This window comes from Brienomyrus brachyistius, unplaced genomic scaffold (assembly GCF_023856365.1).
Source record: "Brienomyrus brachyistius isolate T26 unplaced genomic scaffold, BBRACH_0.4 scaffold120, whole genome shotgun sequence".
In the NCBI taxonomy this organism is placed as follows: domain Eukaryota; kingdom Metazoa; phylum Chordata; class Actinopteri; order Osteoglossiformes; family Mormyridae; genus Brienomyrus; species Brienomyrus brachyistius.
In genome coordinates this window covers 1-11,471 of record NW_026042395.1, presented here as the reverse complement: position 1 = coordinate 11,471, position 11,471 = coordinate 1, and positions in this window count along the sequence as shown.

Sequence of the window (11,471 nt, the reverse complement as noted above, 5' to 3'; positions counted from 1 at the left end):
AACAAACCGAGGACCACAGTGCCACTCCTTTGTCCCAGAGCTCATTTGCATGTTAATTATCATTAGCGGCCGGAGAAACTAGTCTTAAACAGCTTTATTAGAAACTTAATCATTTTCTTCTTGTGTCTCGGTATATTTTTAGAGGCCTCGGGAATTTATTAAATCAGATTAAGCGTGGCTTGCTGTGTTGCAGTTGCAGCTGGGAGGTTTAGGGGTCAGTATTGCTATTACAAATAATGTGTTTTTTTTTTATCTGTTCATTCATTTTTCCCTGATTAGGAGATGAGCAAGTCTTGTGATAAATATACACGGACACTTTCTTTTAAATAAACATGACTGACTAGTTTTTAATTTGGTCTTCTGCGCTGTTGTGTATTTGATATAAAGCGTGGTTAACTGCTAATGACCGCTTTTTAAATGTCTGTCTCTGCTTTCCTTCACAGTATAAAATCACATTGCTTTGGTGACTCTGTGAATCTAAATCATGCTTAATTTGTGAATGTCTTGTGTATTAGTTCTCTACTGCATAAAGATAGACTGTAACCTTCGTTGGGAAGTATTATATTTCCTGGGACAGGTTACGGATCACCGCGAACATTACTGAATAATCGACTATGGACCCTGCGTGCACAGATGGATAACATGAAATATTTTTTATATAAAATCAATTGGTTTTGTCTATCACTGGCAAGTCATGCACTACCGCGCCTGTGCTGTACTGTATAACTTTCAACTTCTATGTTGCAAGCTGAATCGCATTGAAACAGGAACTTGTGTAATGATTTGCCAATACTTCCACCAGAAGAGGGCAACAAAACACAACAATTTAGAGTTAAAAGTTAAACGCTAAGTTCCATCTTGTGTCTAACAAGGATGGTACTCAACTTGTAACATTTATTCTACGTTTTCATATTAAATGACGGTACTGTCAAAAGTAATAGAATAATAACGTGCCGCGGTGTAATAATTAATTCAAGAAGTTTATAAAATTTTAATCGTTTAATTGCAATTTTAATTCAAATATAAATTATGTAAATTTATTAAAGGGTAAATACATTCGTGAAGTGTAATTAACGTGTTCGACTAATAATCGGTCCCTCCATCCCCCCAACATATTTTTGTTATCGTCACCATTAATGGTACGAAGAGAAACAACAACAGCGATGAAAATGCGTATGTTTTTGTTTCTCTAGTCGTAATTTTGTGATTGTCTGTATGTATGTTCCACATTTCTGCAGTGTAGAATAGCAAAACTTATTTCTATACTGCTATTTTAACCATAAAATGTAAGTGGCGCGTTAAAACGTTCCCGAGTAAATGAAACGTTGTACCTGTTTATGAGACAGTCAAGCCAGTATAATTGATTAATTCCCAACCCGAGAATTTGTGAAGTAACTAAAAACAAATTAGGGGAACTCTAATTAAATAAAGGCCCGCTGTTGAAGGTAGCCTTTGCCCGAGATTGTCCCATCAAGCGCGAGACAGGGTGAGTAATGTTTTTATTTTATCACTAACTAGAATAATAGGTCCAGCGTCCGAGAGTGTAATTGAAAGATAACAATTTATTCTTCATTCGATTTTTGCTGAATATAAAGATTAGCAACGACTTTCAAGAAATGAAACTGGGAGTTTTGTAAGGCAAATTGGTCTCGCACAATGGTTCGTTATAATGGTCTTCATCGATCCGTCGAGGCGCTGTGTTTCTCGCAGTGTCTCCCGTACAGTATCATTGCATTCATTCTCTGCAAGTGGGGAATGAAACAGCACAACAGATCCCTGCAGCTAAAACTTGGATAAATTTGGCTGCAGCTATGTACTGATTCGATGTATTTATACGACGTTTATGAAAATAAATGGGAGGTGTAGGCTAATTTATTTGACTTGTGGCGTAGAATACATTGTTTCCGGATATCAGATGTTTATTTTCATTTTTGTACGTTGTTTTGCAAATTTCAGTTATGCCTGACTCCAACACGTACGTTTCTCTGCCAGTGTGCAAAAGTGTTCAGAGGCCAGGAGTCTTGACTCTAATCAACGAAATATGATGACCGGGTTTTCGAGAACGTAGTTTGGAAAATAAAAATGGCCGGTAATGTATTATTAGAAGAAAAATGCTAATGGAAATTAAAAATGATGTTAGGTAGACCTACGGTCCTTGCCAGATGTTTAAACGTAAGTTTATGTATCAATGCCCCCTACCCCCATCTTTCAGCCTCCTCTACTATTAAACTAATAGAAAAGGGGGAAATTCTAGAAATTACCAATATTAATGTTTAATTTATAACATCCCACCAGCTTCAGAAGAAGGAAATAATTTAAGCAAACAAAAACAGTTTCCGTAAGAACACAAGACGTCATTCATCGGGCTTTTGTTTTTGAGTCAATGTGCTTTAAGCTTCGCTAGACGCGGTCTCTCTTTCGACAGTAAATACTCAATAAACCCCAAAGAACTTTTTTTTAGCTCCACCTCTGAAGTCATTTGCTAATATCAATATATATTGAGAGTAAGGGTACACCTCGTGTGAAGTTAAGGGCGCGTGTTTTTCTTGACAGCACAAGTTCTAAATAAGCTCAAGGCCGTAAAAATTAGGTTCTGTTTACCCAGGTCATATTAACAAATGCGCATTAAAAGTTGAACGTTAAATGAATTAGTGGCGCAGTAAGTCATTAAAACACTGATATAAGGCATTGGATTTTCCTTCAGCTTGTTTGCATATCTTGTTTCGTCGCCTTCGATTTCAAAGCGACCGCCGTCTTGATGTATAACGTCTCTCTTCTTTCTTACCCTGAAAGGCGATACGGTAGGTTTCGCACTAAGCCTCGGAAGCTCCAAAGACGAAAGATGCCTTCTATTCCTCGATCTTCTCAGGTATTGCCATTAACACGGAGAACGTGTTTACTTTAACAGTAGTTCTGGCTAATTTATACATAATGAAGGCAGAATGATACAAGCCCCACAGAATAAGGATTTGAAACGCATTTCAGGAGGGATTTTCAGCAATTCCCTTCTTTGAAGTTTAAAGTACCAGCTGCACGTGTTCACTTGTCAGTGGATAAAAAGTTGTACGGGTAATAAAACGAATGCTGTCAATTTAATTCGCATTTATATGTGATTTGTTACATCTGGGTGCAGAAACCGTACAGATGTCACAATTGCACATATGACAAAGTAATACTTTTACGGGAGCACGAGTGCTGAGATCCATATTACGCCTCGCGCTTTTTCGGAGGCATATAGTCCAGAATAACGTCTTAGTTTTGGACGCCAACAGGTGTGGGTTCCCCTTCCAGACCCACTAAACCTTACATGGCTTAATTCTGAACAAATGTCACCTTTAACTTCTCCAGGCTGTAGTGCTTTTGGCACTTATTCTATCTGTACAGACCGCTGTCGCTGTACGATCCCCACCCTCCAAACACACTCTGCTATGGCGCAGTGTTAAGAGCAGTTTATGTTACAAAATGTTACAAGTCTGAATTTGTGGTTTAACTGAGTCACGGGTGAGGGAGAAGGACTGCTCAGCGCTGGTATGAAAACGAGACGGACAATACAGCTTTCCAAAATGTAACCGAGCTCTGCACAAAAACGAGAGGAACAAACATTTCCGTAGTTGCAATGCTGTCCCCAAACTTGATGTTGACTTTTGTAAAAGATGGACGACCCTTTACCTATTCCGTTTTCATATTGTCAATGGATGTTTGTTTTAAATACATTCGCTTTGTAACTACCTTATCCATATTCCAGTAGTGTTGGTGAAGTGGACTTCGAAGCAGCCGGGTAACTTACGGCCAGCTTCAGCTGCCTCTGTGGTGCTGAGTTTACCCATTTTTGTAATGCGTACAATATAAGTATGACTTTCAGTAGCTGTTTGAGAAGACAGGACACTAGGAAGTTTAGTTTGGACGCGCAGACTGTAGGAGTTGTTAACTGCCCATATGCAGCTGTGTCAATACGTCTGACGGTGTCTCTCCGAAGTTATAAAGACGTGCTGAGAAGCACATTTCAGCATGTCGTCCCTGGGACAGGATGCCAGCGCTCTTGCCTCGTTTCATGGCTTCTCACTCCTCACCTCAACCTTGTTTTGAAATGCCCAAGTTCCTCACTCTGGGTTTTTAAAGCCCCGGTCATCTCCGTTAAGATGTCCATTTGATACCGCGATCCACATATCGTTTGCGTCAAACTTTCACAGTAAGACACTTTATTTTCCATACACCCTCCCATCCATCTCCCACACGTTTTTTATCTATAGCCTAATAAGTAATTGTAGTCTGAAATGATGACGTTTTGTATGGGAGTTTCATGCATGCAATCCGCTGGAAATATTGTAGCCTATTCATCACCTAACGAAAATGTACTTTTTCATTTTATCTTGGACGCGATTTCCTGCATTGGACGTTAGATTTTATTAATATAATCTGGTCATTTGTGGTTCAAATTCATAGTTTAAGTTGGCATTTTATATTTAATATTTCAGCCCTTTCCTGAGCTGTGCTGCACCTTTCCACGCCTCAGATCTTTATTCGTTTCTGGTTGGCTTTGTGTCTTTTCAGCGTTTCTCACTTTGATCTACGGACTTGTGCGCTGTAAATGCAATTATTGGTAGTAAGTTCCTTTTTACAGCAAGTGCATGATGCAAACAGATGCCTGTCTTTTAAAATCCATTTGGTGGATATTGGCTTATTTTATTACTATAGCCCCCTGCTTTCGGTATCCTTATAGGAAAGAGATGTCAGCGTAGGCAAAGCACAGGTGATGTCATGCTGGTCGGTCCTGTGCCCAGGACTAGACTCCCATGTCTGGCCCCCCCTGGACAAAGTTCCCTTTATGTGGCACATGCAATGCCCCAAGGCAGAAACGGAGTCGCGATTGACAGTAAAACTTCCCGTAACCGAAACCACATGGAGGGGGCTGCAGAACGCGCCGTCCGCGACCGATGGAAGCCGTTGTCCTGTCTGGGAGTGGGAAACGTTGGATGGCGGTGCCTCTCTCTTGTTCATGCCTGTCTGCTTCGCATGTATCAGGAAGCCAAAATGAAGAACAGATTCGGCCGCGCCAATGATGTGGAGAAAGGGGGGGAAGCGCTGGTCGTGCACGTTTTAGCCACTGGGTTAAACACACTCTGAACAGCTCTTTCTGATCAGTGTTTCTGCGCGTATTATGTACGATTTATTATTGTTTTTCAACCAGCGTTAAAAGCTCCGTAATCTTTCTCACCACACTATAAGTGATCGGTCTTTTTTTCGACCACATTGCTACTAAGAGTCTTCAGCAGCCCCGGTATTCAGCGAAAAACATTTTGATTATGGCAAACGGTCGGTCTTCGGTCTTAATGCAAATTTCACCACCGCTTCTTTTTAAGGATTTATCTCTTAACAGCTGACTGCAACTTAAAACCCACTGCGGTGAAATGCATGTTTCAGAAATGCATGCCGGTGACTAGCAGCCCCCTCCTTGAAGACACTTTGGAGGTAGGAGAAAATACGTGTGGTGCATAAATATCAGTTCTGGACCTTTATCTCAATTTTAGTTAACCTCTTGTCTAAATTACACACACACATATGTATAGTTTTTGCACGTTGGTTTTTTCTACAAAGTGGACATTTCACGCGCGTTCACACATCGCTCCCGTGTTCAAAATCCAAATGTGTCTGCAGACAGAAAGTCTGCTACAGTACACACCCCCCCCCCCCCCCCCCCCGTTATTGCTGTCTGCGGGCAAAATCATTAACAGATTTCTGTATAAGACAAAGAGCGACAGCGTTAAGGAAACGGCAGCGTTGCTTAATGTCATTCACGTTTCCTTATTGATAAAAAACTGAGACACACGCCTTGGTGTTTAGCTTTTCCATATGTGGAGGGGGTGGCTAATTCCCAGCACGCGGCCCTGTGCAGATAAAATAAGGGCACCTGTGCCGTTTAAACGGCCACAGACACAGACTAAAGTCGAGGCCCCCACGTGAAACTCTAATTGGATTTTTTTTCCATCCCCTATATTTAAACATTGAAAATGCCTTTGTTAGTTACACTCTGGGGAGGGCTGGGCCTTTCCTTTCTCCTTGCCCTGAGGGGGGGGATGCCGTCTTTATGATTCAGTTATTGCATCTGACTATTCCACGCACAACTGAACAAAGCTTTGAGGTAATTCTGCCCGCCAGGTCGGTACAATGTGTAACTCTAAATGTTGGCGAGGGCTGCTTGCTTTTCAAGGCCCGCGATAAAGCACCTCTGCAGGAGAGAGAGCTAATTAGGAGGACAGTGTGCCTGTTAGCCGTGCATGGAGTTACAGTCAAGTAGGTAACAGAATTTAGACCTTTTAGCTGCGAGCCACGGTTGAACCACTGACCTTGGGGCCTGGCTAAGTTTGTGTTGCCTAGCAAGCAGCTTGCTGTAGCTCGGTCGGGGGGGGGCGGGGGGGGGGGGGGATAAACAGTTTTTCATTTCCTCCCCATTCCACCCCCCCCTCCCCGCGCACCACCTTTCTACAGCTCCAGTGTGACACAGACCCTCGCGAGTGCATCTGTTCACAGCAAGGGCCTGCGGGGGCCACATTCCCCCCCCCCCCCCCCACACACATGCCTGCAGTAAAGAAAGAAGAAAAAAAAACCTTCACATCGACATTTTAATCAGCTACACTTCTGTAAGAGTTACAGCCCTGGGGGGAGGGGGGGGGGCGATGCCCTGTTGAAAAAGAGCGGTGTGGATGCTGGAGTGTGTAGGCCCTGGGGTGGGGGGGGGCTGGTATGAGGGGGTGGCTGCCCACCTGCGTCTCTGCCTTGGATGGACTGAGCGACGGTCAGGGAAGGTGGACTGTGCCTCCGCTGTCACCGAACTGCCTGAGTTCCTTCAGGCTTGTCTGAGGCATATGCAGAGAAATTTTAATTAGACTTAGAGGTGAGCTGCTGACAAATTATGTAAGTATGGTACTTGTGCGATCATTTTTTTTTTGGGGGGGGGGGGCATGTGCAGTGTCACTAACCCCAGGGGGTGTTGGGGAAACTCTGGCTGCATCTGAAGCCTCTCGCCAGCTGGACAGGAAACATGACCTGTCATTCAGAGCTGCAACAGACAAGCACTTCTAGATCAGTCTAATGTATTTAAATGCCTGTTACTGAAAGATATTTATATGTCCTGTTAACAGCATAAAAAATGCAAATTTTACTTTCCAAAACCATGGTAAATTTGCCCCATGAGAGTATGTTTCCCTTTGCAAGAAAAGCACTCAGGACTCACTAAAACTAAACAGGAATAACTGTAATCTTTGGAGTTTATGGTTATCAGACGATGGAAAAATGGTGGAAAGTGATGTTTTAAAATTAATTGGTTTTATATACATATATCAGTTATTAATATATAATATCTAGCCACCATCCATCTACCATTTAGAGTTTGGGGGGGGGGGGGGCGGGCAGAGCCTGGGATATACCCTGGGTGGAATATCTGTTAATATAAAGTAATGTATTAGTAATATTATTACTATTAAACTATACTTAATGCAAAAATTGCAATTAGTACACCTGTGATAAGTAAAAATTAATGTTTTTCTCTGTGCTACTATAGTCCATGTAGATATTTATATGTAATTAATTTTGGCTGCATGGCAGGTATAATTGTTATATTTCAATCAATAAACAATTATGTTTCCTCGCCACAGGTTTTTAAGTTGGAATCAAGTAGCACCACTGGGAAGCTGAGATTCAAAAAAAGACCAGTCGAGTGAAAATCTATTTAGAACATATTTGCCCGTATTAAAACGTCAGCCTTGCAGAACTTAAAATGTCAAGAACAGGAACACACACACACACACACACCCATGCTCGATTCGTACTCTGGAGTGCGGCATGAAATACAGCAGCAGTCAGATGTCGTCTAAATATTCTTTGCGGTATTTAATGTAATTTTTAATGCTTTTACTTTTCACCGTGGGATTACAACACTAACCACTGCACAGATTATTTTCGATATAGCGTTTGACCAAGGTCATTTTTTATTTTTTTCTGGGCGGTTCTTCACTTGCATGCAGATTTTAAATTTGACCGCAGGGCGCTAATTGTGAGGAAGCAGGAGCTTCTGCTGAGGGGCCCTGGGACACCTCGGGGGCTGGGGGGGCCACCTGTATGCCGAAAAGCGGTCCCATTCAAACCCCCTTGATTAAACAGGATGTATGCCTATCGTTACACCTCAGATTCGGAAAGCTGGTGCAAACGGTTAAGTTCTGACCATAGGAATCCCTAAGAAAATAAATCAATGTGTTTTGTCCCTTCCCTCCGGTCCTAAAAACGACCTGAATCCCTTAAACGTTTTCCATCTCAATTCTTCCTTCAGTCTGCCAGTGACATACCTTCAATGGCAGTCCGTCCAATATAAACACAAGAAGATCTTCTTGTGTTATTGCTTACACAGTACCCCCCCCCACCCCCCTCCAACCCAGCCACGTCGTGCCCCCCCGCCCGCACCCCAAGCCCATCTCTACTTCCATATTCCGAATCGCCATCCCAATCTAATTTATGGAATATTTTGGAGGTAACTGTATACGTCGGCGGCGATGATAACATCTCCAGGCCTCCGTGACAGACAGGAACTCGGCAGTGCGCAGTTAATAACATAAACTCCCAGGAAAGCCGGTGCTTGGCAGAAGAGCAGGGAGCGAGTGAGTAAGGCAGCACCAGTGTGCGAGGGGGGGTAATTGGGACCATGTGAACTTCCCTCAGCACTGGATTAGGGCAGGAACGGAACTCTTGCCCCCCCACCCCAACCCCCGCCCCCTGACGATCACCTCCAATTAGATGCGCTCTGGGCAAGCGAGACGGATGGTGGGGGAGGTGGGGGGGGGGGGGCAAACCTGGTGAAAGATAGGAACGAGGAGAGGGGAGTGTGTCACGTCTCCAGACCGCGAGCCCCACCCTGCCCGCTGGGGTCACGTCCGTGTGGTGCTAATGGAAGTCAACGGGGCGGCAGAGTCACGAAGATGGCAAAGACAAGGGCCTAAAAATGTCGCTTTCGTGCACGGATTACGTAAAGGAGCACTGTGTGGTGTGTGTGTGTGTGTGTGTGTGTCCATGCAGTCATGAAACGCGCGCTCACTTGTGTCAAAGTGACTCCACATGTCTCACCAGACCATAATAGATGATGGCACCCTAGGAGCTCAACCTCTTCGTGCCCGGCATTGTGCAGGGCCGCGTTTAGTGCCCCTGCAACACAGAGCCAGTACATCTCCGCAGCTCGAGACGGCCACGCGTTTAGTAGGCGAGGCTCCACTGTGACCTCGGGATGTGGCAGAGAGTGGCCGTCACCGCGACAAGGTGCGATCACGCGCCGTGCACATCTCCTTGCGTTTTTGGACCGGCGTCTGATTGCGTGAATCGCGAGGTAATTTACCGTCGGCTTAGCCGGTGTGCGTGCGAGCCGGGTGGTATTCCTCAAGCCCAACAGCTCGCCCTGCGTTGTTAAGGAAGTCGTTAGAAGCACATAAACCATGAAGATGGTGTCAATTAGTCCGAGGAGCGTGGGACAGAGGCCAGGCACTAGGAGTCTGGCTCTGCACCTGGCCTCTGCGTAGTCGCTCCGAAGACGGCGGTCCGTTCCACACCTCGCACTCTCCGGCAAACTTGACTCAGTCGCCACAGACCGCGAGTGCGCGACGGGGCTCATTAGAACAGCAGCCCGGCCACGCCGACGAGCTTCACGGCTAATTACCCCACCCGAAATGCACGTGTCAGGGAAAAAGGAACCATTTATCCCTCAGAGTTTAAACTGGCGTCCGTAGTAACGTTTCGGCAAAGCACAACAGGCAGTCGGGACAGGCGGCTCCGGGATCGAACGCTGCTGGTGAAAGTACCAGGCCAGAATAATCAGAGACGGGCTTCTGAAAAAAAAGCAAGACGAGCGAAATCGTGCCTCACCTGGTGGGTCTCTCACGCCAGCGGATCTACGGTTATGGTGTCTGACAGGGATGATTGATACAGGTGGACCTCGTCTTATGGGTGTCATAAACAGACCCTCACAAAGGCCTGCTTCATGCTGCCAGTCCAGTCACGTGGGGTCCTTCGTAAGGTCCACCGTAGGACCCCTCTGCCTCTTTGGTTTTTGTTGGCTGGCAACGCAAAGCTCGGATTGTTTGGGCTGCTCTATTTATTTTCCGAATCTATATATATTTTTTTTCTTCTTCATAAAATCATAGAAATTCCCGTGTTTTCTTTTCAGCGTCATTTAGCTTAAGCCGTGTGATTTATGAAGCAGCCTGCCCTAATTCCTGCAGCTCTCCCCTTATTAGGCCCGTAAGCGCTCTCCCCAAAGGCCGCGCGACTCTGCGTGCCGGGGTCGGCGGCTTCAAAGGGACACTCGGGCCGCCAGATTCGCTGCAATTAATCGCGCAGATCCGGCGCTTCCGCTAAACAGACCGATAGCAGCAGGACGCAGAGTCTCTCCTTCAAACGGGCGGATGAGAGTGGGTGTTTGCGCACAGCAGAGTTCCCAGAGAGCCTGGGTGCCATGACACGGTATGATGTATGGGAACATGCCACATTTACCGGTGCGTAAATACGATGTTAGCGCGTGTTCGCTTTCTTTGACTCCCCCCCCCCCCACCCCCGCTACAGGAGCCAAAATGAAAGTCAGGGGTTTCAAGTGTGCGAGGTCACAGGCCAATGCTTATTGCGAGCTCCCGTGAGGTAATTATGTGTTTGTGTTTATAAGCCGACGCTGACTCGTCACACTGTAGCTCTCCCTTTCTCTTTTCTGTACAGCTCTCTCTCTCACTCTCACTCTTTCTCTCCCTCTCTCTACCCTCCAGAATTCCCTTCTTTTGCACACCAGTCGTCTCCCTCTGGGAAGAGGTGCCGGCAAAGCTGGCTGGGCTATACATCTCTGTCAAAATCTCTATGAATAAATTAACCTTTTAAAGATTAGTGCACCCTAATACCGCAGGGTTTTTTTAAACAGAACAAACACTGAAAAATGTTTTGTCAAAGCCCCAGCAAGTTGGTGTCAGTAGCGTCATGGAAACTTTAAAGGTGCAGACACCCGTTTTTTTTTTTCGTTTTTTTTTAATTTCTTCCCGCGTAATGTCTGGAAGCTCGCTTCCCGTATTTTCATTTTTCATTTACCATCGACAAACTGTAGCAAATCCTAAATTATTACTAAGCTAAATTCTGCTCTTTCATCAGAAATGATCGCTTTAAGTTTTTTTTTTTTTTTTTTTTAAAAAAAAAAAGGTGCCTCGCGCTTAATAGATTCTGATCAATGTGCTATAATATTTTACGCTGGTTAATACTTTTAAGTCACGCTGACACCAAGAGAGCTTTTCATTCTGCTGGTGGCTTTGGGTTTTCCAGTCGTATGTGTGATGCTTGGAGTTTTTCTTGTCAGTTTCCACATTTAGAGTGAAAGAGTGAAATCAATTTAACGCAACAGAGTTATGGGAATAATCTCAGGCGTGAGGACTGGGTGGAAGGTGACTTGATAAATCCGTTTG